Source organism: Ceratina calcarata, unplaced genomic scaffold, assembly GCF_001652005.2.
Source record: "Ceratina calcarata isolate Rehan_Ccalc_2016 unplaced genomic scaffold, ASM165200v1 scaffold9, whole genome shotgun sequence".
NCBI lineage: Eukaryota > Metazoa > Arthropoda > Insecta > Hymenoptera > Apidae > Ceratina > Ceratina calcarata.
Genome location: NW_017180367.1, coordinates 527,272 through 554,904, shown reverse-complemented (window position 1 = coordinate 554,904; position 27,633 = coordinate 527,272). Strand labels below are relative to the sequence as shown.

Sequence of the window (27,633 nt, the reverse complement as noted above, 5' to 3'; positions counted from 1 at the left end):
GATATTGCCAGACGGATCGAGTCTGCCGGTTTTCCATTGCGAAGAACTCAAGCCAGACGCAAGGTGTTTATGATCGTTGGAGAAAAGGTCAGTTACGTGAGAAGCATCGGCACAGAATATCCTTCCATAATTACCGTATCATTATTTTCTATCGCCAGTGCCAACGAATAACGAGAGGAACCTTTATATGCCTACATACTTGCTATTGGAATATTTAAGTGCCTTAAATATCATAAAAGAACACGAAACGCATTTCAATTAGAATATCCTTTCATTTGAATTTCAATCTCTGTATTATCAAGATTTAACTCTTTATAAGTCATACGAGTTCTATGATTAGATCACGGATTTTATGCATGTCTAAAAGAATTGAATTAACAGGAAATATAAAAAATCCATGTAATGTACAAAAATTTACATGTTAAAATTGAACAGATCGTATGAGTTTGGTAGAGATATCGAATTCTTTTTTAGCATTGACATTATTGAATAAAATAAGAAAACCAGAAATATGAAGAAACATCATAATAGTTCAACGTGTAAAAGAATTAGCTAAACCTCAAATGCAAATATCTGCTAAGTTAGGGCAATCTCCGAGCTCCACCTCTAGACTTGGATAGTGTTCACTAGAAATTCGTAGTGATAATAAAATCTCATAGATAAACAGGGCTAAATTGAGGGAAGATGAAAGTAAAGGGATTCGTTAAAAAAAAATTCGTGTTGGTGCATTGGCAAGATCTTGTCGGGCGAAAATATTTTCATCGCTGTAACGGAATTACGTTAGTCTCTTCTGTTTTTAGAAAGCATAGTATGTGCATTGGGTCGGACTTTTCTATTTCGGTCTGATAAAGATCTTGGCAAGACGTGGCCGAGTTCTGGGCCATGACCGAATGGAAAGCTCTAGGTTATTGCTTCGTGTGATTAATTCGTTCCTTTCTGGGCAACTGGTTTCATTGTTTCGCGTTATTGCGCAACGGAAAGCGACGGTTTCTTCTTGGAGAATTTATGAAGAGAATAGAAATTGATTAATAATTTTTGTAGGTCGTGGACTTTTTAGAAGAATAGGTAACTTTTATTAGCCATTCGCATTTAATTAATGATAGTATGTAATTAATAACTGACAAAAGAAATAGATGATCATTAAATTAAGACTTTTAACTTTTAATATTAAATAATGTATGCAAAATTTTACTGAAATTCTCAAAAGAGAGAAGTAAGAATAGTTACGAGGCTCGAGTAATATCTACTTCACCTTCGAATCACTCCAAGGTCGCGTTCCTCGCTTTTCTTGCTCGACTCGTTTCTAGTTTCTAGCACCTTGCCAGACACTCTTCACATTCTTGCATCTCGTTCACACATCCACATTGTTCCAGACAAGTTAAGTCTAAATTAGTCCTTCGAACGTCCCGAAAGATTTTAATTCGATGTAATTTATTGTTACATAGTTATTATGCATTTAATTACATAATAACTTAAAGCTCATTAATCATTGGAAATCTGAAATAATGGAATTTACGCTTGATAGCATCAAAAGATCAATGTCTAAACCGTATTACGCAAGGGTACAATGGATATTTCGGTAAGTCTCGACGACTGGATTCGTGGTGAAAAAATCATGGCCCGTATAACACGAAATTATGCTATCGTGACCGGTCGGACAAATTTGCATGGTTGTAAGCTCGCATACATGGAAGTCGGATTTTATCCGGCTGGGGCAGCAGCGGGAGCCAGGTAGCGAGAGCGTCTCGTGGAAGAAGACTCGTATTAGGCAGTGAAACAAATTGCGCCCCCGACAATCTCCACGGACGATCTATCCTTGGAGCCCGAGCAGGATAGTCAAGAATCATGTTTCGCCGTGAACAACTCGCTGCCCTGCTCTCCTCTTGGGAGCGAGAAAGGAAGGTAGAGCAGTCAAGGGAACTGGTCCCCATTCGTCGGCCTCGTCCTTCGTCGACCGCGGGGGAAACTGGGTCGCCCGTTTAACAATCCTTATTAATTGTCCTTAAAACAGCTTGGAATGATCACCTGCAGCTAATGTGTGTCGCATGTGCCACCACTTTTTTGACGACACCTGCAATTTCATAAGAACATTGAAGTGAAACTGTTTTTAAAGTTGAACATTGAATACAATAAATCAAATTGTATTGCCAATTAGTCATACAGAAACTATAAAGACATGTCAATATTCAAAGAAGAGTTGATGTTACAGGAACCAATGTTCTCCTGTCATACAATTGATATATGTAATATTTATAGCCGGAGAGGAACTCATGCGCAGAGGTTGACCCTTCCTAAACTCGATTTTGCCGTAACGCACTGCGAGGGTTTCCCAGAGCTCTTAAAAGAAAAAGGACCCCCATAAACGATGCCAGTTGGCACTTAGGCTTTACTGCCGGAACTTAGACTCTTTCATTGCTATAAAGCGCAGGGCGCTTCGCTCGTGTGCGTATCCCTACCAGTGTCGCACACGTATGCAGCCTACATCGAAAAATATGTCGGTTTATGTTCATTTTTATAGTCGCTGATTACCAGGTACGCTAAATGACTATCGTGTCTGATCATCTGTTCTGTCGTAACCGGATGGGGAACGATCGGGTCGCAATCCCCGCTCGATATACCTTCTCCTCGTAGGACACGCGTACCCTGGACACCATAGGCGCGATAATGTATAATATTATGCAGACTAGAAAAATATACGTGTGCATACGTGATACGCTGATTTTGTTCCGCGGATTCATGGAAATCGGTAGAACGAAGTCCCATTCATTCGATGCGCAACGAAAATTGGTTTATCTTTATTTTGACTATGAAATAACAGGGAGGACGATAAACTCCGCGTATCAAAATTTGCCATCAAAGATCTACAGGCTTGCTCGATGGAATGACCGATACTTAATTGGTTCCGGCCCCTCTTACGGAGACTTACGAAGTAAAAACAAACGGGCGGATTAAACATAATCAGGCTCGATTAAACCAAGACATGCTTAAGACCAAACACGTCAGTATAATTCAGTAACTTCTTTCATCCATATTTTTCTTAAAGTTTCTTTTCTTATTGTGTTTTTTAAACGCGAGCTTGTTCATAAAATAGGGAGTGTTTCGATCACGACAGATAATAAGATCTGTGAGTAATGCCACGGCGTTAGTCTCAGTTTCGATGTGCCTTCGAGCACACCACGCAGTTCGATCATAATACGCGATGTTATCTGAAATCGCGAAAGGTTAACTGGTTCCTGAACAACGCGAAATCGTCAGGAATGTGTAAGAGGATTTTTTGACACCTCCAGACACACATGAAATACCATTTAACAATACCGCCGATATTTATTCTCTTCGATAACCTTCCAATAGGTACAAATCGAAACCGATCCCCGCCTTTCTAATTATTACCGTTCTCCATTTATCGTACTTCTCTATCCACCGAGGCATCGCATATTTTATACGAGCGTAATGAAACCGAGTTTTCGAGCGGGGGACACCAGCTTCGCTCGGGAAGCCGTAAAACAGTTGCCGTCCAGTAGAATAGACAATGGCAACCTTGAGGGCCGGTTTCATCGGTCGTAGCTTCTCGGGTACTGTCACTGACTGCGGTTAATCACGGTTAATACTTAATCAAAGCGCGGAATACGTATGCCTGCCCCATCGTCTGGAGAGATTGAGATACCGACGATCGGGTCCACCGGTCCTGCTGCGCGCGATCGGTGGCTGTTGCGGCCTGTCTCGCGGAGAATTCAGGACGCGAAACGGCGCGACGCGACGCGACGGGACGATTGCCCGAGCGGGATGGAGATATCTCGTAGCCGGCAGTGACGCATAAATCTCTGCTACGTTCCTGTATACGCGCATTTAATAGCAGTGCATCGGAAGCATCTGTGAGCACCGGGCACCGCCTCGCTGCCATGCCGCGACTGGTGTCAGTTGCGCTTCGCTTCGAGCATCCGCATCCAGTCCAGGACCGATCGTCTTCGCTCGTTCTTTCTGTATCCCGCGGCTCTATAGATCCGCCATCGATAAAAATATGACGCACCCGATGCAACTATTTTCAGTCATAAAGTATCAATTTTTTATTTACGAACGGTGTCGAATTTTTAGTTTGAGAATTGGATAGAACGTTAAGCACTTGTCACGATATTTTGGTTGACCGTATTTTAGTGAGCGATAAAATAGATGCATATCAAGCTCCCGTCATTTTATTAATTGAATAATTCCAAAAATTCCGGAAATGGCTAAGACCTTTATCAATTCATCTTTCTTGTGACACTACGCTATCAAAATAGGTACTTGAAGCGAAGAAGCGCGAGATTCCTTATTGACAGTACTATAGAAATTGAAGTGCTTTTACAATTTACCAAATAGCATTTCTTGCAGTGAAAAGTGTCGTAGACGATCTCTGTTATAAACAATGCGTCCATCCAGAAATAATACGTTTGCAGCCAGAGTGGATCTCACTTCGACGGAAGAACTAACATATTTCGCATAAGCTTTTAATGGACTCAATCTTCCCGACATGATTCAGGTTAACGTTTGCAGACTTGCTCATTCTGACGAAGAGGTATAACCGGGTTTTCGGTGTTCCGCGTTTCTAGGATGTCCCATTTCGTTGTCGCGTATATAAGCAATGAATATATGTATACATGTACACATCTTCCACGCTTATGTGGAGCAGTCACCGCTTTAATTGACGCGGGTATCTTACCAAAGGCCTCGTTCCTTAAACTAAAGTCCGGCAATTTCTTGTACTTCACTTTCCACCTTCACGATTCTCTTTTTCTCTCAGCGTTCTCTTTTTCATCTACCTACGCCCTACGTCCTCTCGTGTTCTTTCTTTCTTCCACCTTTCGCCAGCTCATCTTTCAAAGGACCGGGGAGTGTCCCGAGGTCGCCGTTAAGGACACGTTTGAAATCGTTCGCGCGAAATGGTTGCGCCCGGTGAGCTCTCCACATAAATCCTTCTCCTTTGAGATACGAAAATGGGTTGTACTCGGGTCACACCTTTACCTTTGCAGTCGTAATCTAGGCACTCTTCGAGTGGAGTGCCCCCGAGTGAAGTGCGTTTTACTGTATTGTACAACGCCCGGGCCGGATTCGCAACTCGCTAAGTCCGCCACGCCACGCCGCGTAGTTTCCACCCTCTCGCGCTCTCACCCCTTTGCCACTCTAAATATGACCTTCGACATCAAACATTCAAAGGCTAACGTCACGTGACATGATTTTTATGTAACAACTTCCCATTTCCAGTTTTTCTTCAATACGTGCTTTATTAGAACATACAATGAACGGATTTTTATATGCTTGTCGGTTAAGTTTTAATATTACATCTATCTGATCATTAATCTCAAATTTGAAGTCACGATAATAATTTACAAGACCCGCTTATACTGTTTATCCATAAGTGATCGTTTTAATGACGGTACAGATTTGAAACGGAAGTTCTCACTCACATCTTTCTTCCGCGCGACTCTCAAGTGTAGAAGGAACGATGAACGGAGTTCTAAACGAGTAAGCGCGGTTCCAAATCCTGGCGGGGAATGTGTCCGGCAACGATAACCACGCTGCTTTTCGATGAAAACTTGAAAAGAGATCTTCCCAGGGAAAAGGGAGGACCGCGGGAGCGATAGCCAAGGCCGAAAGTATTATTGCAGAAGTTCGAGACCGCTGTAGCGATTTCTTATTGAATTCCTGTATGAAGTCTCCCCGCTCACCTCCATCGCAGCCCCTTGTTGTGTTTCGAAGAACGGCACATCCGCCACGTTCTCTGGATCCCGTGCGTATGGAAGTTTAAGTGGCTTCTTCAAACAACGAAACAGAGGTAAGCAAAAACATGTAACTGTAAAGTGGAAACACTCGGTTTGAAAACACGAACTATGGCTTTAAGCGGTTGAACTGTCGGAAAAGGAAAAAGAAACTCTATTTACATAATCGTTCAATAATTCGAGGAGGAAAGAGATAACAGGAGCGAGAAGAAGAACGAGGTATGAAAGTACGGAAGTGTAGAACACAGTGTTCTGGAATCGTTCCAAAAGAGCTGAAAATCGAGTTACACGATAGTAAAACACATTTCAGCAACAGTCTTGGGTTATTCTATGGTTTGCAAGTTTCCATTCCAAAAAGTAGTTCATAAATAACAAGCGATAGATGCACACGCATTGAAAGAAAAAGGAGAGTTTCTCAAATCTCCCAGTGGTCCTCTTACGTTGTGAAGCACCGTTGTCGTATTAATGCAAAACGGTCACTGAAGTATGTACACTCGGTTACGTTCTTGGCACGAAATATCGTCGATGTAGCTTCTTCGCGGGATAAGATCGAGAGGTCGGGGAGATGAGGAGAACTGGGTTACGTCGATATCTAGCTTAATCTATGACCTATAATTCCTCTTCTTCTACCGCCTTCCTCTTCTTTTCACTCTCTCGAAACAATCGCGCCGTTTCCGAAGCATTGTTTCTCCCCTGCTCTCAATTAAGAAGGCAAACTGCGCGACAGAAAATCAAGGAACTCGAACTACAGCACGAACGATACAAATGCCTTTGTCCTCGTTCAAACAAGCAACCGTTTCGCGTTACCGCGCCCGCACGGTACTCTTCGTTTGTGTTCAGAAACGAGAAGCAATGTTTCGAAGACCTTCCAGATGGTCCCGTGGTATCAACAATCTTGAAACGAATCGTTAAGGTGCCTCCAGGGTGAAGTTGCTCAGGTGGGATACCGAGAGGAGGACGTAAATCACAGTGAATACGATTTGAAATCATGTACGCTTTCCTCGAAATGCGTCTTACATTCTTTTGATCTTCTCCACCTCCGTTTTGTATACTGACTCGTTTCATTTTTCTTATTTTTTATAAAATTACTGTAAGGGTCAGCTGCCATCCAGTGGTAAACATTGGGCTACTGTGTTTCTTTGAGCTCGTTGCATCCTGCATTTTCTAGCACAGGAAACTACTACAAGGAGTTTCTTCGGCAGAGATTAAAACGCCTTAACGGATAACGAAGTTCCCGGCGTATCAAGGAAACAGGATGTCGATAGCGTTCATGGTTGAAGGCCTCCTTGAGTGTGTGCTCTTTCTTTCTTGTTGTCATTCCTCTCGGTAAAACGTCAGCGTGGATATAATGTATTCGAGATTGCGAACAGTTAGACGATGTAACGCAAATGCGATATTTTCTCAAACATCCTCTGGATATTAATTCTCAATGTTTAGAAAATTTATATAAATTTTCAACTTTTCATGTTTCAGTTTCTTCTGGAATGGGTAAGTGCAATTTCTGGCGCCATATTAAACTTCTTTATATATTGACAAAAGATTGAGACAAAACAAAATTTGCACAAAGAATTAAGTATGCTATCTGACACGATCAGACAAGAAGGTAGCATATTTTCCAGTCGAGAGGAAGCATTCCCATGGATGACGTCTGAGTTCCCCAAAGGAACAAGAACTCCTTTTATTGTTTCTCACCGCTGCTACCTCATCCGCTGTATTTGAGTCTCGCCGCTTAGTTTCTCCTTTCATTTAGGAAAAGAAATAAACACGAGAGGGCCGGGATAGATCTTTTGGAAACCCTACATGAACATCAACAACAAAGCGCAAATAAAGGTAAAAGAGTCGAGGCTCCAGCTAAACGCGCGTCCAGTTCGATATACATAGAAGATATTCTACGGACCCTCAGCGTCTTCTCTGATCCGTAACATTTTTCTATGGATCTTAGCTGTGCATGTGGGGGGCCTTTTCGATCGACTGCCTCCGTATATTCAGACGCACGCGATACATCCCTTTTCGCTTTGTACCGCTCTGCTTCCTCAACCTATTTTACCATGTTCCCTTCGTTCTCATTTTATTTTTCTACTACGTTATGAAATTTAATTCGTTTTTAGTCTCCAATTGATAAACTATGGGTCTAATCAGTAAACTGCACATTTTTATACAAAATAAAACTTTCGTGATAATTGAAATATGAGATCTTGTTATTTTAAAAACATGAGATTCTTATTAACCATTGAAAATAATGTGTATTATGCTTTTTTAATTACATTGAATATATTGTATGCATTAAATGCAGTGTATGTATTTTCATCCTCGAACACGGATCTTCTATATTGTTAGTCTACATGAAAAATTGCAAAATATATCATTTGTAGAAACGAAATTTTCTATCTTTATTTCCTTCGTCAGAAACAGCATTCTGTAGCTGCGTTTCGTTTCTTTTTCTGCGCCTCCCTATCTTTTAATAAATATAATAATATAGACACGTTTTAAATAATAATAATTTTATTACAAAAAATACTAAGAACTACAATTAACAGAATAATAACAAGGTTTTGCTATAACTATACGAACATGCATATTTTTCAGATCTTCCGTTCCGAATAATTTTTTAATAGGAATTAAATGAGTGTATAAAAACACATAAGAAAAATAAAATTGAGACTGAACATTACTTCACTAAATTTGTACTGTTATACTACGATATGAAGTTTATTTATTTGTAGCTGTTATGGTATGAACATTAATTTTGTATTAAAAAGTTTTGGCAGCTCTCCTGGCAATAGTTCGCGCCTCCCCTGGGAGCCGCTCCTCCCAGGTTGAAAACCGTGGCTTTAGTTCCAATAGAATTATTGAAGTACACGTACAGAAGTTTAGGATGTTATTGCAATTTTTTTAATCACATTATGATTTTGAATGAAATGCAGTTTTAGTAACTTCAAGAATTGAAACGTTCTGAAAGCTTCCATATTTTGTACGAGTGACCTAGTGGAAGAGAGGCTCGATAATTGTCTCGGCGAAGCGGCCAGCGCCGATATAATCATGCGTCGCGTCAAAGTATGACAACCGGGTGTGCTGTCGCGCCGCGTATCTCTTCGGTGCAATTACGCCGGGGGATCTATCATTTCGATCGATCCCGGAGTATTTCAGGGGATTAATTAAATTGGCTTATCTTAGGGGAGGCAGTGAACACAGCCGGCCGGAGTGAGAAAGAGAAAACGAAAGAGGGCGATAGGCGTGCGGGGTGGTTTAGCCACGAGCGCATGTTCGCGGTATTCGCGATGCATCAAAGTCAGTCCGATGCATTTCGATACTGATTTGCGGTAAACGTAATCATTCCCTTTATTAAATTCCACCATCATTGGTTGCGGCAGCTCGTGCCGCAACTACGACTTGCCTCTTGATTTGGCCGCGCGTATCGAAACCAATCAGGGAAACGTCCGAAACGGCGGTTTCCCCCGCGGCATGATTCGGATCGCTATCATGAGAAATTGAGTCCAACGATAATGTGCCTGTTAATTTCGATCTCGTTCATTGCCAAGGATACGCATTCCAGTAGGATTTGTGGATGTTCGATAATATCCATAAGGAAATTTTGTACATGGATGAAAATTATGAGTACTGCTTCATCTTCATGTTGTTTAATATTCTATTAGCATGTATTTACTTGTATTTCTATATTCATTATTAACACGGAATTCATCATTTCACGAAACCTGTTAATTTCACGGATTTTCGATTTTATGCTTAAAAATTCTGAACATGCAAATATTATTCTTCAGGCATTACATATTGGCTTTTAATGATATAACAGCAAACATATATATTTCTACTCGTTTTCTCTGGAACACATATTTTATTAAATCTAGATGTTATATACCTATTTTTACGAAATTCCGTCAATTTGACGGGTTGATTTTTATGTTAATATCAAATATGATGTTGATGTTGAATATGATGTGATAATATGATTTTAATGTTAATATCAAATAAAGTAAAAAATAAATCGATATTGCAAATTTTTTCCCAATATTCAAAGAGCTCAAACGCCCACTGCAGGCTCCGAATTTAACCGACGAACATGGATCATGTTTCTGATTGCGACAAACGTGGTTGACGTCGCAACGATCGCGCCTTCGAGCTTAGCCATGCAGACGTGAAAAGTACGAACGCAGGCTTATAGGTGACTGGTTTATAGGACGTTGCCACGTAGTTCATACGACGGAGCAGACAGTAGGCTATCACCAAAGTAGCTGAGAGCCACAGACCTAGAAAGCGACCTATATTTTAAGCATGCGGTTTTATCGCCAGGAATACATTAAGCGACACGGCCTGTTCCTGTACCCGCGGCTAGGAACTCGTACGGCCGGGCCGGGCACAAAAACACACAAACACGTCCGATACACACTGATCATTCAATGGAAATTCAGGTAGGACCTTAGCAATATACATGGTAAGTTGGCGCGCTTTATGGTATACCCGTGCTACCTCTGTAACGCTCGTCGTCGTTTACGGGGCCACTGGCGGCAGCACATTTTATCCGATAAAGGTATGGGACAGTCGTTGGCTCGCAACGACTACAAGAAAACATTTGCATACAAACGAATCATGTCGATTTTTTGCGTCCGCTTTCCGCGGCCGCGGTCGCAACCGCGAACGCACCGCGAATTTCAACTGTCGCACGAATTTCCCTCCTCCTCCTCCGCCGTGACCGTGACGCATCGTAAACGTAATATCTACTATTCATTTAACAAATAATCAGTTCCATTTAACGTAGGTCTTCTCTTTTTACATAAAACTTTAAATCGATTTAGAAATTTAATTTTAATGCACTATTTAAGGTTGCGCAGACCATTTTAAAGTAGAATTAAATTAGTGGTTTCCTGCCCGGAGGGTACCGATCGATTTCAATACCGACTCCAATTAAAACTAACCAGGATTCAGTCCACAGCGCCGCTACGCTTTCATGGATTCATTTGCTTAATTCACGTGAAATTTTTAGAAACACTCTAGGTAACAGAGACTGTTATCGTCGACCCATCAAATCAACGAACCAGCCGGAACGTTTGTAGTCAAACAACAGGGTTCGAAGGATGATTATAGGCGAGGGTCGAGGGACAGGAACCCGGACAGTCGCTTCGATTGCACTACTGCCTAAACGACAATGATCCTCTTTGGCCAATGAATGACCATCAGCTGGCGCGGAGTAATCGCCTGTCACCTACAAGCGGCGAAGAACTCTCTATCGGGTCGATCAAAACAGAATAGGTCGCGCGATTCAACGTGGATAAGCTCCACCGTCGAAGATCGACCCACTTGTCTAGCCAATTTTCTTGTACCACGTTGAATTACCATAAACCCGTCCCTGCAGTCCCCGACGACGCAACGGGGAAATAAAATTCTCTTTGAAGAATCCGAAACTAGGTTGTCACCTGATTTATGATTCGATTTCCGATCTTGTTCAGCGAGCTCTGCTGGTTTTTTCAAGCACGTACAGATGCCACGTTCCTGTAATTACAATAATCGAAACGTGAATAAAAAGACTTGTATAAAACCTTCGATGGAATTGAATAACTCTAAATTTATGTAAACTGACAATAGGTTTTCAGAATGCGACTCTTTACTTCGAACAAATAATAATAAATAACGTTGTATCTAAAATGAGAGAATTGTCTCTAACCAGTTCCTCGCAACGGTATGAAATAGAATCCTCACAAAACGATTTCAACTTCCCGGAGCGAGGTTACTGTCACACTGCTGTATCCATGATACGTCCAATGAAGTCTGGCTGGTCTCATGACATCAAAATGCCAGACCGGAGTCCTCGAAAACGATATAATCCTTGCTTGGACGGCGACAAGAATGGTCGGTACGCGATCCGGCGGTAAGAGAGACGAGATTGGCCCGCGTTCGCTATCACACTAATGTCCGTCGGAGTGTGGTTCTGTGTTCCAGACTCGAAGAAGTCCGGGGCTCCGTTATTATTTTTCCTCGGATCCCTTTTAACTGCCCTCGCCACAGCATGGCAGTGCCGCTACTATGGCCGCGAGCTGCCTCTGAGCCACAGGGTAAAATGATATGTCCTGCTGAACAACGACCGTCCAACCATAAGAGACCAGATAAGACAAGATGGGACCGCGGGATACATGGAGATCTATATTAACTCTCTCGTTTTTCCCTCGACGAGACTCGATGCGATGGAAAGAAACGAGCACTGTTGGAAACGCAGAATCGTTTCGATCTATCGCTACGGTTCATTTAAATTTTCTATTTCAGCTATCAAGAAACTGATTTCATACACTATTCAATAAATACTTTTAGTTATATTAAAATTATTGGAACTATGTCATAATTTCTATGGATATTTCAAACGTTTATGAATTTAATGTTTCGATCATGTTATCACGATCAGCAGCATTTCTGAGATACAAATAATTGTTCATAAATAAACGCAACGGATCAATAATAGTCGGAACCGGTGATAGAATAATTTAATTCATCACGTGCTCGAAAATCGTGTAAAACAATTATGGTCCGAGTATTTTTAAACTTGGATTAAAAGACTTCGACTGCCAAGTGGATTAAATTCGAATGCGAAGTAAGATATTTTATTTACTCGAATCGTTAAGAGTTCCTAGAGCGATTTCGATCTTCCACCTGATTGCACAAGGGGACAAGAAATAGGGGATTGGTAAGATCGGGCCTTGGATCTTGGGTCATCGGTCGAAACGTCGTTAATTACGTGACGAACGGCAGTAATCTGGACGACCTCGCATACTTGAACTAATTCCATCTTTGGCGGGTGGCTAAGATCAAGATCATTACAGGCCGATTAGATCTTAAGGAATTAATTCAGCCATTGTCTGCGGGATTTCTGTCCGCGCCATAAACCCTTTTGACTGGAGGGTAGAAATCTGGTCCGCGTTCTCGCGCTAAAGAACGACAACGCAGTGCACGTTCGCTTATTCCTATCTCGCCCCGGCTCGGCTTCCTTTCACCCCCTTTCTCGTATCAGAGCCAGTTCATTTATTCCCGCCACCCGGAGGCTATTGTGATCTCCGGTTGCGTGACCGATTATCGCGTCGTCAATCGCTCCCGGGGATCTTAAATCTGCGAATCGGTCGTTTAATTTCTGTTACGCACCGCGCGCACCCGTTCTCCGCCGTTGATTTACCGGCTGATCGCTACCGACGACGCTCTAATAATGGAACAATGCTGGCGCCCGATGAATTCCAGACGCATCGCGATCCTGGAATGAGATATCCAGGTTGCTTGATGAAAGGAGATGGAATTTGACTCGCAGATTGTCCTTTTCCTGAAATTCTATAACAATAGGCAAACTTCCATCAGTTGTGCTTTTGAAAAAGCTATATATAATAAACTAATTTCTGAATAATATAATGTTCCATCATTAAATGTAAAAAATGAGCATATTATCTATTAAATATTAAGATTACTAACGTCCTTATAGAAGAGAGTGTAACAACGCATCGTTCGTCAACGCGTTTCGAGGTTGATGCCTTTATCGTTTCTGCTCGCTTCTTAACGACAATAGGAAAAGGGTAATGTAAGATAATGTAGGGAATAAAGTCGGTTTCATTGCTTTACATGTCGATCTGATAACGCACGCCGAGAGCCTCGAAATCAGATGGGTTTAAATTCCCTGCACGGCCTGCGGAGAGAAAGCATCCATTGTTCCCGGCGTACGAATTTACAGGGGTTGTAAACCCCTCTGAGCTACGACACTCGCCAACGCCACCGCCGCCACCGTTCTGACATCATCGCTACACTTTAATTAATGCGTTCTACATTTTGTACGGCAGGCCAAACGAGGATAAAGTGATTTCACTATGATCCGTCTTCCCTGAATCAAGATCAGCCTTTTATTGTAAGGGGATAAAGAAGTCGAAACTTTAAATCTTATTATACAATCATTAATCCATTTAATCCGGATTTTAAAACAAACTGATGTACAAAACTACAGATTACTATCTTTTTCATAGTGAAAAAGTAAATAAAACAATAATGTATAATTTATTTTTTAGAAAAGTTATTCACCCTTCTATTTCATAAATTCGTAGGAAATCCGTCCTAAATCCAGTCAAACTCCCCAAGAATTTAAACTACTCCTTACAAACCTCTCCTTGGGGCATCAAATCGGGGACGATAATAAAACGCGGCCTTGCATGAGGTAACCTCAATACGAGCTCGCCGGAAGGGCCGAGTCGAAGAAAAGGCAGGATCCCTCGCGAAGATGCGAGAGGCACGCGTAACGCGTACCCGGGGTATTTCTGACAAGGGGTGCAAAGTCATGACCATCGAGTCGACGAGGGCCTGGCTATCTTGAAGGGAGATTCCGGATCCCCCGGGGGCCGATGGAGAAACCACATTCCCGTGTAAGCGTTCCTCCTTCACGGGCTCTTCGGCATCGCGAAATAGCGACGCCACCGCAAACCCTTCAAGCGGACTGCCCTGCGGGAAATTCACACCCCTTGAACGGAGCGACGAAAGGGAGGCGACTAATCAGCGTGGCCATTGTCCGAATCACGGTTCCCGGAAGTTATTGTTCTCGTGGCTCGGATTTCGCGTGACCGTGATCGAAAAGGTGAGAACAGGCTTGTTAATCGCGGCTGCCCAAGTTTCGAGGGTGTGGGAAGTTCTTTGGACGGAGCAACTGCATTCAATTAATGTTTTCATATTCGTGCACGTTCAAAATTCTTAAATTATATCGTGATAATTCTTGGAAAGACTAATTCTACGAGAAGTGTTTGTTAATAAGTAACTAAAATCAACTTGTGAACGATAATAAAAGGTATCTTTTCGTTATCAGGACGGCAATGCATGACGCGAAGCAACAATGGTAGGCCTATCGTTCGCATCCTCTTCCTTTTTCCACGCGTCTGCGCGACGCGACAAAAGCGACAAATCTCCTCTTCGGGAGACAAAAAGCGACTGAACATAAACCGTTGCGTCACGTTCGTCCATAGGCTCATTGTTTCGCAGTCGCGGCACGACAATCTAGAAATTGTACTTTCGCGGAGGCGGGGTGGGCCTGAATAATAAAAGAAACAAAGAATAGAAGAAAAAAAGATGCAGAAAGGAAAAAAAACGTTAAAGAGCGAACGATGAAAATAGCTCATCTGAAAAAACGATGAAGAATATTACGGGGCGCAGGATACACCAAGTGTAGGCGTAATTACTCTTTAAAGAGGCTGTTCACCGGCTGGGAAAGCCCTGGGCAGGCCTTCAAACCGTGACGTTTGTTATCGGAATGGCAGCGACGGTAAGGGTTGAAGGACACAGTACAAGCCACGACAATACCGTCGCAAACCCACCCCCTTCTTTTCCACGCGTCTGTGCAGCGCGACAAAAGCGTCAACCTCCCTTCTTCACGGCTGTAAAGTGTGCGGAGGAAAGTTACTCCGTGTCTAGCCGTCATTTCCTGTTTTTTACTCCATCACGAATCGGTAACAATCTCGCTCCTTCATAAACGGTCCTTTGTATACCACGATGATAAACGAAAATACTATTTTGTAATAATTATGATTCGATTAAAAATAGAGTTGACTAATCGTCCAATTTGTTCTTCATTCGACGGTTTCGTTTAAATGTCAAAGAATCTTTCTTCGAATGTTGGTTACTTTTTCCAGCGCGCACGATTCCTCGATTGATTCGTTAAGCCTTCCCGGAGACGACGGTAAGCGTGTTTTTCGCGACTCTTTTTTAACCGGTGGACAAGAATTAGCCGTCCCGATGAAACTGGTTGCTCAACCGAGGCTGGAGCAAACGAGAGACACGCGTTTACGTATATTTGCTCGTCCCGGTCGTGATTGCAGGATGGAGGAAAAAAAATTCACGGAAAGGAAAATGTGTTTGCTCGGTCGTTTTGAGTACGCCCGTAAAATCGTCGCACGGCCGAATGCAATCAGACCGGATTAAACGTTGATACTTCCTAGCTACGAGCCAATTCTCTCTGTACGATCTCCCTCTCTCTCCCTCTCTCTCTTTCTGTTTGCAACTAGCTTCCTCTGTCCTCCTTGTTCGTTGCGGTAAATCTAACGTGGCGGCCCGCGAATTAGGTCAGCGGGGATCGTACGGATTTCACGGGTCGCCGACAATTAAACAGCGATTCCGTTGCGGACGAGATTTTTGAATTGGATACCTGTGCGAAATTAGAGGCCCACCCGAACGACTCCAATATGCATTTGTACACTCTTTAACAATAAAACCGACTCTTACGCTCTATTAACGTGCCTCTTCATTTTCATGCGAACATGTTCCCAGAAATTACACGTACTACTGCTAGACGTAGAGCGTTTCATGATAGCCGTGATTCTGAAATCCATTTAAAGTGTAGCAGAAAGAACGACCATTTTCATTAGAAATTTTTATTACTCATGGCATCCCCTGTATGAGCTGTACTTGAAAGATCAAAAGCGTAGTTACGATTATACATGTACAACAGAACGAATCAGCCAGCTCGAAAAGAATGGATTAAAAATACGTTCCGTCAACGCAGATCGATCGTCGTTTCAGAAAATTTCCTCTCAGCTTGCTGCAAACGCTCGATCAACGCCGCGACGAGAGTGGTTTTAACTTCTGAAAAGGACACAATTACCCTCCTTTACAAAAAGGCTGTCGACGCCCCGCACCGGATGGATACGTTCGCGAAATCGCTTCTTTGTTTCAACGTTTTGGCCGACCAACCCCTTCTCTTTAATGCCTGTACGACGTTTCCCATCGAAATCAAACGTTCCCCGCGATCGAGAATCGGATGATGCAAGATGAAAGACGACGGGGGTGGCCGGGGAAGTCTGTCAGAAAAGGCGGGGAGCGTTGCGCGGCAGGGGTTGATGCAGGTATAGGTAATGTACCAAAATTGCTTTACCGCCGGTCCATTTACGGAGATGAAAAGCACTCTCTGCCAAGTACACCGGTGGCTCCAGCCAGGGTTCACGACAGGCCAGAAGCGTCGTATCCCGCCTCTGCCCTTCTGATGTTAGGTAACGGCGACGTCCAACCCCTCTCAATTTCAGTTTCAAACCAACCCTTTCACCAATTTGCCGACATTGCCCTGTGAAACTTTCGGCTTAGCATTGTCGCTGACGTCGATATTATGTAACTCCTCTTCAATCAAGCTAATCACAAACAAGTGCCGGCCCGGTACACGGCTTTTATCATTCATATCACTCGGGATATGTCAATTATTCGACGTTTCTAATAAACGAACTTCGTGTGACATGGTATTACTGCACACTTACATCAACCGAACGAAAGATCATTTTTTCAATCCACTTATGTTCNCAATTAAACAGCGATTCCGTTGCGGACGAGATTTTTGAATTGGATACCTGTGCGAAATTAGAGGCCCACCCGAACGACTCCAATATGCATTTGTACACTCTTTAACAATAAAACCGACTCTTACGCTCTATTAACGTGCCTCTTCATTTTCATGCGAACATGTTCCCAGAAATTACACGTACTACTGCTAGACGTAGAGCGTTTCATGATAGCCGTGATTCTGAAATCCATTTAAAGTGTAGCAGAAAGAACGACCATTTTCATTAGAAATTTTTATTACTCATGGCATCCCCTGTATGAGCTGTACTTGAAAGATCAAAAGCGTAGTTACGATTATACATGTACAACAGAACGAATCAGCCAGCTCGAAAAGAATGGATTAAAAATACGTTCCGTCAACGCAGATCGATCGTCGTTTCAGAAAATTTCCTCTCAGCTTGCTGCAAACGCTCGATCAACGCCGCGACGAGAGTGGTTTTAACTTCTGAAAAGGACACAATTACCCTCCTTTACAAAAAGGCTGTCGACGCCCCGCACCGGATGGATACGTTCGCGAAATCGCTTCTTTGTTTCAACGTTTTGGCCGACCAACCCCTTCTCTTTAATGCCTGTACGACGTTTCCCATCGAAATCAAACGTTCCCCGCGATCGAGAATCGGATGATGCAAGATGAAAGACGACGGGGGTGGCCGGGGAAGTCTGTCAGAAAAGGCGGGGAGCGTTGCGCGGCAGGGGTTGATGCAGGTATAGGTAATGTACCAAAATTGCTTTACCGCCGGTCCATTTACGGAGATGAAAAGCACTCTCTGCCAAGTACACCGGTGGCTCCAGCCAGGGTTCACGACAGGCCAGAAGCGTCGTATCCCGCCTCTGCCCTTCTGATGTTAGGTAACGGCGACGTCCAACCCCTCTCAATTTCAGTTTCAAACCAACCCTTTCACCAATTTGCCGACATTGCCCTGTGAAACTTTCGGCTTAGCATTGTCGCTGACGTCGATATTATGTAACTCCTCTTCAATCAAGCTAATCACAAACAAGTGCCGGCCCGGTACACGGCTTTTATCATTCATATCACTCGGGATATGTCAATTATTCGACGTTTCTAATAAACGAACTTCGTGTGACATGGTATTACTGCACACTTACATCAACCGAACGAAAGATCATTTCTTCAATCCACTTATGTTCAAATAATGCAATATTTTATTAAAGAATTGTTTTTTAAAATTGTAATTAATATATATAATTTTATGTGTAACCAATACATTGTGACAGAAACATTTTTTTCCCTTGAATAGGGAGGCTGTCACAGTGGAAAGATTCTTTAAACAATGATTCTATTGACATTTAAATAATGATCGTCCGTCGAGCGACCCAAGGGGTGGTCCGCGGGATCAGGTGTGCTAAAGAAAACTAGCTCTGGAAATGGATTGAACTGAATTCCGAAGGGCCCCGAGGTCGATTAAGGTGAAGCCAAACGGGAGATACGAGAGATTTCTCGTGGAAAATCGACTGCCGTCAACGACGTCGATTCTACTTCACAACCATTTCACCGCTCAACATTTGTCTACTCGTGAGAAAATAATACCGTTTACACATTTAACTCCTAATGGACGTACACCGCTAATGAATGCAAGATGTTGTCTATAAAATAATGAACACGATCGAATGGAAAATGTTCGTCAGGCATATAATAAATTTATGGCATGTTTGACAAAAAAAGCGACGGCATTACATCTGGAAAAATACAGTTTGTATTTGGTTGGGCGATGTAACGCACCGTTTAAAATTTTCAACGAACGCACGGGATGAAAGTTGCGACCGCGGAACGACCGCTAACGTTCTGTGTACGCGCACGCAACTATAATTCACGGACTTTTAGGCGGGAAATGGTGGCTACGGTTCAGTCGGGCGATTTGTAAATCGTGGAAAAATCGGTGTCGGACCGCGTTTCCCGTTTGTTGGCGTGGGAACGATCCCGAAAACGCGAGTTTTTAACGCTCCGAGCCGAACAAAACTGTCGGACGTGTTGGGAGTTCCGTGCTAAAAATAAAAATTTCTACGTGTAACATAGTATTTTATTTTATATTCTTTTTGGAAATTAGTGAAAACTGGAATTGACAGATATTCAATGATTGTACTCCCAGCACGATCTTTCATTTGGGTATCTTGATTGCGATCGCAACGGTGTTCCGTTTCAATTTCACTTTTCTTTTTTCTGTCAGTGGCTTTTGTATATTTTATATCGATCCTCTTTCCTATCGGAACATTGGAAAGGAACGAAATCTAAGCGCGACATAACAATCGGGGAGGTCACGACGTATTTTTATCGTTCTGCTTTTCGATAATTTATTCATGAACGAAACTGTAGTGACGTAATCGGGGATCGATAATGCAACGGTCGGCGCGACGGTTTTTCCCATCTTTAAATTCCCGTGAGTCCTTGATCCTGTCGACGCCTGACTACAGTTTCGAAGCACCACTATAACTGATGGACTTTTTATTTAATTACGAGGAAGCGTACGCATCTGTGTACACTTCTTGTAGTTACCTCGGTGCCTGAAAAGTATCGGCGCCAAGGGGATTCACCCTTACGTTGTTGCCGCCTAATCGGACGTGAGACAATCGACAACTTGCTGCTACGCCTGCTTTTTGCCCCCTCCCGTCCCGTATGCCACGTTAAGATAAAGGATAAGCACGTACTAGCTCGTTTTTACGGTCTAATAAAAAACACCTGCTTTTCCCATTACGATAAAACTCAATAGGTATATTTAATCTATACTTAATTCGTCCGTTCGGCCGATCGGAAAATATGCTATACACTTTCATTTAATAGATTTAATATATTTACTTTTATCAACGAAATGAGGTTCTACACTTTCGCGATAGAATGTTGGCTTTGCGCTACATTTGCCAGTGGTTCAAACAGAAATGGGGCTACGGACAAACGCTGTTAGCGCTGCACAGCTTTTGCACGCGTTGATCGCAAACGCAACTAGTTGCAACGCGAGCCTCAGACCGTTTCGATCGGCAATTATCGCATGGAACGAACGTTCGATCAGGGGATGCACGCGTAGGTAAATGACCAAATAACTCCTCCGCCTATGATCGCGATCGGGCCATGGCCGACCGAAAACGGTCGCCTGTTATTACACGGAATTCAGCGGCGTCGGTGTTCGCATATCCCGATAGCAGCCCGGTCGACCGCAGACGATCAAATTTAATTTCATAAATGGCTATCGTTGGTAACCAAGCGCGGCCTTGTTCGCCAAGCGGTTACATGCAAACAATTGTGTCGAATTATTTGTTCTTCTGTTTAGTTCAATGTCAATGAATTCGTCTTCTGCTTCATCTGTTAGAATATTAATTTGGAAAACCTACTCTTAGAATAATATTGTATCACCTTCCGTTGAACTTTGAACAGACCTTTTAAAACTGTGTCTGTACTTCGTTTTTGAATGCATACACTTGTTTGCTGTTTTATCAAACAGAATGGAAATTCAAACCGAGAAGGTATGGCACAACCAGTGTCACAGGATAACGCGTAGATCAACCCAAGGCTGGACAGATGATAGTCGGCTATGAAATTTAATTTCATAAATGGCAATCGCGAAGAGATACGAATTCATAGTCTGTCCATGTGCAGTGTGTATAAGCAGCGGGCGGCACCATAATACGTATTACCCGCGGCTAACCCGTCCCGCTTCTGTCCGACCGCGTGTACTTCGTCACGATTGTGCGCGATCGAAATCACGAGCTTGTCCATCTTCGCCATCGGTCGATAATTACTTACGCGCCTCAATTAGGTAATGGATGAAGGGATAGGGCGACGGGGGTAAAGGTGAAGGGAAGGGAGTACAAAGAGGCGGGAGACGATGGACGAAAAAGAGAAGCGAGCAGCAAAAAAGGGAGAAAGAAACACGACCACGATCAATCGTCACGTTAAACGAATCGAATGGTGGGCGCGCGATCGCCAACGTGTCTGGCATTTTTATTTGCTGTGGATAGAAAAAAAAAGAGGCTGCGACCTCGGCTTTTTTCCCCAACGTCGACGCACTCACGCAAACCTCATAAAACGAATAAAAGCCGGGTCCGTCCATGCGTACTATCGAACGAAACGAATTCTTTTACGTTCCACCGAGTCTTGAGATCGTACCGACTAAGCCCGAACCAAGATTTTCGTTCGAATACTGCAGTCCACGAGAATGAATGCCAGTCAAGCAATTTTTTTATGTTTGGTAACTTTCTGCAAGTGAATTATTGTAGTAAAATCATTGTTTATGTTATTCAGCGTTAACCATGGACTTAAATCACTAAGTAGAATTTAATTGTTATTCAAGAAAGTATGATAATTAGGCTGCGAATTTGTATGTGAAAACATTTATGGCATTAGAAATTAATTTTAGATAGACATTTAATTTATCATTTGACAATTGCAATATGCACTCAACTTTCAATATTCTGCATACTTTTATACGCAGTCGTTATATTTTCTACAGATACAGTTTTCCTATAAATTCATCAAATCCGCAGTATAATAATAAATACTGTGGCTAGAGAGATTGATAGTGTTTAGTTCCTCTTAATTAATCGTAAAAACTAATGACGGTTCAGAAGGTCAAAGGAACGGAAACGGGAAAACTTTTTCTCGATGAGTCATAGCTGTAATTATACAACTTCTCAGATGGTATTTAAGAAACGACCCTAGTTTAGGTCATTTATTGGTTGCTACACGTGATGGATGAAGGTGTAGATTCATCGAGAACAGGTACACTCGTTTTTTTCGAAACGTCAGTAAATTCCTCGGGATGAAAAAGAATGGTGAAATGTCACGGTCTGAACTATGACAGACAGTTTCAGCATCCGAATGAACAATTAAAATTGGCAACTCGGCTCGAAGATCGAGCCGACATCGATCGGTAAACGTCACTCCACCGCCTATCCCCCGCTCGTTTCGTTTCGTGATTATTTGAATGAACCAGAAATGCCTAGCGCGCGGAGAGGCGTGTAGCGTTGAAAAGGTGTCCAGTATAAATGAATAAAGCAATTTCTCGATTGACTGATGAAAAGCACTTCCATAGAATGGTATCGATGAAAATTGCCGCCTCCGTTTGACTTATGAAGCATTAAACCCAGTTCAGAGGCTTTTGCCTAAGCTGACCTATGCAGAGTTTGGCGAGCCTCTCTAAAAGGTAAAGGGTAAATGACAGCCCGAGGCTTGTCCCACGGAAAGAATTTCCCCGAAGAGTTTTCCTTTAATGAGAGCATTTTTGCTATTATCACCAACCTTCTCTTTTTTTTTTCCTCTGTGTTACTGTACGCGGGCCGCGCACGCAGCTATTCCAAGATGCAAAAACTACGAGCTTTGTACCTACGTATCAATATTCCAGCCTGTTCATAAAAGACGAGTTTTACCGTGCTAACGGGGAGAAATAAAAACATTAAATCCCGCGTATTAAACTAGAGAGTAACGCGAAATAACGGTTCTATTAAAAGAGAATCAAACGGCAGAAAATTGCTAGCAGAGGGGAGCAAAGCGATGGTAACTAAAATTACCAAAGCTTAGCGACGAGCCACTTCTCTAATCGGTCGTACAGAGGAAAAAAGAGCGTCTCCTCTCTCTGTCTGATTTCTTCTTATTTAGAAATAAAAGTTACGTCGATCGATATCGTTCGAGCGCATTGAATACCAAATAGTAACATAAAACTGCCCCCGCGTGTAAAAGGAAATTTCACGTGAGGGTGAAAAGTGCATGGACGCAACGCTGGTTAAGGCCCACTACAAAGTCGAGCGTAACCGTGTACACGATTCCTGAACGCGATCAAATATTTATCGTGGCCTGCACTCGAACCGGAACGACGTACGATCGTCTGTAAATCGAGAATAAATGCGTGGCCAACACGAAGGTTTAACTATTAGATAACTGTGGTGCACGTTCCGAAACACTATCAAACTATCATTAGTCCTTTTGTCAGGCAGCAGCTCTCTTGAAAAATGAATATCTCATGGAACACATATCATTGGAATATGGATTAAATAAAAGAAACTTATTTTTATGTTTGATTAATGTTTTAATTTTACGATGTGCAGGCATACAGTTCCTTATAAACATAAAATTAATTTTTGTTATCTTTATTTATAAATAATCCAACACATATTATAACATTAGGTACAACTATTATGCATTCTTTTGACTAATGTCCGTATGTACAGAACTAAAAGATGATTAATGTAATCATTCGATCTGATCGATTCACAAATGACGCGAAATTTGTTATCCGCCTCGGAACAATTAAGAAGCTGGCAAAGGGATCACGGGAGTAAGATTGGGAACAGGATAAAGAACGGGGATGGAGGCCGTGTTACACGTCCGCGGTATAGCCTCGCATTAAGGGAACCACGGTACGAATGGTAATTTCAATCTGTAAGGATTATCCGGATAACCGAGGTAATCGATATTTATATCGAAGTCAGGGGCGTAGGAGGCAACGGAGAAAAAGATCGACCAGTAGAAGTGACGTTCAAGGAACGGGCTTAAGCTGCAGATATTGTGATTCCTGAACCTTTGCGGAAATGCTTAATGCCAGGTACATTGTAACCCTCCCGTTCTAGCCATTTCGTTGAACTTAAGATTTTGTAAATATCGATGAAACATTGGCAATTTAATCGCAATCTAAATAAGCCGGGTACATAAACGCAGAATATTTGCACTGCATGAAAACATTGCACTTTAACACATTTGTAGGTAAAATATACAGAAACATTGTTCTGTCCGACCTATTTCGTTCTTCCCATCACGTTAAGTGAAATATTGAGAAATGTACTTCTGCTAAATATATAAACGTCCAATTTACTATTGGCTTCCGCTTCACTCGATAGACATTCTTATTTTGTTTGCATAGCCTATGCCTTGCGGAACTATTGTTTGCACGGTTACGTGATATTTGCACAGAATCATGGACTCCAATTATATGGGGAAGAGGAAGAATGAAATACGCGGCAGGAACGTTAGGGTCACGGATGCCTGGAGGCTTGTTATTTCACTGAAAAGCGTTATATCTCAAGATCTTCGATCGTTAGAAAGGAGCCTATAAGATTATACCTCGACGTCGAAAACTTTGAAACAATATTTGTGAAACTGGTCTCCCTTAATAGACGACTAAAACGTTTTATCTGAAGATAGGCCAATTGTACCACCGCGTCCAGGAGAACGTTTACTTGTAATACTGCCTAAATTTTCTCTCTTTTACATTGAATTTTGAACCGTTCAAAAATGGATGTTGAATTTGATTTAAACTTAAGCGCGATGTATTTATACAAGATCAGAAGAAGTAAGACGATCGCTGCTCCTATGTAGAGAAAACAAAAGAGCTCGGTGACTTTATAGTCGCGGGTGGTTTGAACGTAAAAATCTATCAACAGACCCTTCTCCTGAAGAACGACACGGGGGATGAAGTGGCGGGCGTAGGTGGGTGAAAGGCAGCCGCGGGCGAGACAGCACGGCCACCCCTCCGCAACAAGCGGTATTGACGAAATTGATTGCGGAGGGTGTATAACCGAGCTTCGCTTCGTTCGGGGTGGCGCTACCCGTGAGGCTGGTCCGGGGTGGAAGAGAACGGAGGAGGGTGGCGGCGACCCCGCTCATCCACCCCTAGCTATCCCTTGACTGCTCTCCCCGGCCGCTAAAACGCAAAAGGGTGAGAAAACATTGTTACTAGCAGTTACTCTTGCGCGGCTCCCCAAACCCCGCCAGAAAAACCCTCGCTGCGCCGGTTCGGAACCCGTCGCCGATTCTACCCTCCTGCAGACAGTCCTCCCTGTGCCACGCACGTGTTACACGGCCCCCGGGGATGAGCGCTAGAATTGAACGGATGTAGGAATCAAGGAGAAGAGACGGACGAGGACGAATGGTAGCCTCAAGGGCACCGACTGTGTCGCTAGTCAGAGACGGATCGTTTCTTTCTCACCTGCAACCCTCTGCGATCAGCTACCCTCAACTTCACAGCTCGTGAGAATCGAACCGGACCACTTTAGGACTCTGGCGTTTCCATCCAAAGTGCCATAAAGTCAATAATCTTAGAATGAAATACTTTGATGTACCGAAATAGAACGTCTCGAGGTCACTGAACTTAAATCGGAGTAATCCAGACTCAGCGGATGTAGGATACGAACTTAAAAGTTGGAATTAAACAAGTTAATTGCTAAGGTTATGAAATTACTATCTCTCAACATAAAACAGTTTGAAATATTTATCATCTGGTCGAAATCGAAACGGTTCACGATATTAATATTCACAAATGTCGTTAAATTATGCATTGTCAGCTGCCACTTCCTCGTAATTCCGCTATCTCGCTAACCAACCTAAATTAAACTAACTAAATTACGAATCTTTTTATTAAATTTACTAGCACGAAATCAGTGGTCAATGAAAATTAAACGGGGAGGAGAATATTGCATCACCAGTTTGTAATGTCTCTAAAAATTTAGAGACCCGTTAACTTTAAAAATTTAGAATATATAATTTATGGTACCGATAGAACGTGTAACGTTGGATAAGAATTTCCGATTTCATAATAATTCTGACTATATAATTGGACAAAATGAACGTGACGTGTTCCGTACCACATTTTTAGCAAACGTCATTTTCACCAATTGGATGCCGTATTAATGATGAACGATCACTGAAAAATAAGGTAAGCGCAGCCCACGTACTCTCAATTACCGTTAAATCACGTTTTTCCTCTGCTTAATCGTTCAGATTGGTACAATTAGGTCGCAGATAGCAGTGACCCATTAAATTTCCGATATACGAGCACCGTCCGATGCGGAAAGCGCTCGGTTTAATTCATTTCGCCGGTGACCTATCGTCGAAAGAGCTGACCTCTATATCTCGTTCCTATTTATAATGTACCTGTAGATACTGTATCGTCTACCATCCCTGGGACAAAACAGTATCCAATATTCTCTGTCATCTTAGACTTTCCTAGTCTGCGGTCTAAAAATTGAAAACTCTTGGCACTCTTCCGAAATTTTCATTTCTCTAATTGTTCTCCAAAGATTTAAATGTTTTATTTAGAGTAAACGGTACACATTTTCTTATACAGATGCAAAAAAATTGTAGATGAAAGAATGAAATGATCAATATGAAATATCCTACAATTGAATTGAAATAATATACAAAATTAAAGGAGAACAAGGAAGCGTCGTACGAAAAAGAGATTAAGGAATATCTCGTAAGAAAAATACGACGGAAGTTGTTAGAAATTGCCCGGTCGATAATCCTTAATCAAAAGGGGAGGCGAACCGATCGGCGCTATTTGTCAACGCGCGAGAATCCCGTTCCGGAACGAACCCGGATCACGCTACGCAATCATTGTCGACGTAAACTCATCCTCTCGCAGAGGGTCTAAAGAAATAGGAGACAAATATCGTGGTCATTTTTTTCCGCGGCAACCTCGGGAAACGAAAGAACGCGAGGGGTGCGCCCCGTGGCGCTAATAAAAATTGCAGGGCGGAAAATTACGCGCGGCGAGCGATCAAACCTCGAGTATCTCGCGTAATAATGGCACGGCACGGCGCGCGCCCCAATTAGCCTCATTACTTCGGGACTTGGCTTAGTAATCCGTTTAAGAACAGACCAAGCTGCGTTTCGAGCACCGAAAGATTATCTTACAATTCAACGGTTCGACCTTTATTAAGATTCTAATCCGATGCCTGTCTTCGTTGCCCCAGCAATTTTACTTGACATTTGGCCGGAAAGGATAACATGTACACAATTGAAATAGGAAATATTTAATCCGGGAGGCTTGTAAAATAAGGAATCATGACTTTGGCAAAAGTGCCTTTTCTTCGGAATCTGTCGTCGACGGCTCGTCTCGAAAGCACGATAAAACTACCATCGCCTCGATCCGGTTCAAGCGGTGTTACAGGAAACACATAGCCGGTCTGCAAGACCAAAGCCTCGGTCACGGATATTGACATTTCATTAAACGAGATTCGTGAGGAGTATGTGTGCATGTACGTTCAATTTCCGGCTGCTTGCGAAGCGAAACTGGAACTTGTCAAAATGTATGTTGTATAGTTTGGAACGCTCCCCGCGCCTTTGTCTACCAGCGTTTGTTGAATACATCCTGTGCATCTTGCACGAGAACATCGATGTAATTTTGATGAGGGAAACGCTATTCGCGATTTTCTTCCACCGCCAGCCCCTTTGAATCGTTGATCACACAGAACTCTATTATTCCATTTGACGGAAATCCAATATTACTTGCATTCTTGTTAATTATTCCAGAAAGCGTATATTATCAAGTACTCTTCGATTGAGCAATAAAAATAGATTGTTTGCATTCCATGAATACGTAAATAAATTGTGCGAGCACATCACAGCAATAAGCGAAGACGTAGTACAATTTTAGTATTACGTTCCTTCTTTGTTTCGCAATATTGTGTTCAACCAAAATTGTTGTACCAACATTTACTGATAACAACGAACTAATATTGATCGTCACGGGAAAGCCAGTTTTCAGTTTTTTAATTTAATCGCGCAGACTTTTAATTATTCGTTTTATTTCTCGTTTCT

General features: G+C 42.5%; 1 long non-coding RNA gene across 3 annotated transcripts in view; it reads right to left on the bottom strand.

The window, feature by feature from the left end:
* The window catches only part of LOC113465131 (uncharacterized), a 136,411-nt gene that overhangs the window by 22,135 nt on the left and 86,643 nt on the right, over window positions 1–27,633 (bottom strand). Inside the window, exon 4 of one of the 3 annotated variants that reach the window (XR_003389955.1) lies at window positions 12,669–13,073. The exons of the other annotated variants lie outside the window; for them this stretch is intronic. This is a non-coding gene — a long non-coding RNA (uncharacterized LOC113465131). Of the gene's footprint in view, window positions 1–12,668; window positions 13,074–27,633 lie in introns of those variants that run through there. 3 annotated transcript variants of the gene reach the window in all.